Source organism: Nicotiana tabacum, chromosome 8 (genome assembly GCF_000715075.1).
Source record: "Nicotiana tabacum cultivar K326 chromosome 8, ASM71507v2, whole genome shotgun sequence".
Lineage (NCBI taxonomy): Eukaryota > Viridiplantae > Streptophyta > Magnoliopsida > Solanales > Solanaceae > Nicotiana > Nicotiana tabacum.
In genome coordinates, this window is record NC_134087.1 from 117,435,018 (window position 1) to 117,436,120 (window position 1,103).

Here is a 1,103-nt window from a genome sequence, read left to right on the forward strand (position 1 = left end):
GCACCCGAACCGCAGGCTTACAATCCCCATTTGGAAGTTCCGGCAGAGGTTGAGAAGCCGGTTAAGGCCCCTGAACAGGATGAAGTGTTGAGAAAGTTCAAAAGCCTGGAGCAATCCTTCAGGAACTTACACGGGCTGGGCAACCAAGTCAGCGTGGCATACAAAGATCTGTGCCCTTTCCCAGATGTCCAACTCCCGGCAGGGTTCAAGATGCCCAAGTTTGATTTATATGAAGGGCACGGTGATCCCATGGCACATTTGCGGGGATTCTGTAGCAAAATGAGAGGGGCAGGAGGCAAGGATGAGCTTTTGATAGCTTACTTCGGCCAAAGTCTGAGCGGATCTGCACTGGAATGGTATACCAGGCAGGATTTCAGCAGGTGGTACACGTGGGATGATCTGGCACAGGCTTTTGCAGGTCATTTCCAGTACAATCTAGAGATAGTCCCTGACCGTCTCACGTTATTGAGAACTGGGAAGAAACCCGGGGAAAGTTTTCGCGAGTTCGGGTTCCGCTGGAGAGAACAAGCAGCTAGGGTCGATCCTCCCATGAGAGAGGGAGAGATGGTAGACTACTTTTTGCAGACATTGGATCCAACCTACTTTGGTCACTTGGTGACAACGGTTGGAAAATCTTTCAACGAGGTGGTCAAAATAGGGGTCATGATAGAAGAAGGTTTGAGGTCGGACAAGATCTTAAACTATTCGGCACTTAAGGCCACAACCCAGGCTATTCAAAGCGGCACGGGAGGTGCGCTAAGAAGAAAGAAAGAAGAGGTTGCCACGATCGAGGCAGGCAGTTGGTCCAGGGCTGGCAGGCCGCACTACAACCAACCCAGTCCTCACAGGTCAAACTACCCATACAACCCACCACAAAATTTCTATCCACCTCGAGAACCACATTGTTCCGTACACCAAGCCCAGGTATACACTCAGCCTCCGGTTCGCCCACAATGGCGCGCACCGGCTCCCCAGAACATATATGCACCACCACAAAACACTTACCCTCCACCAAGGGCATATAGAAATCCTTCGGGGGCAGGTTTCCGGGGAAATCCAGATGCTAGAAATGATAGGTTGCGGAAACAAAGAACCTTCACCGA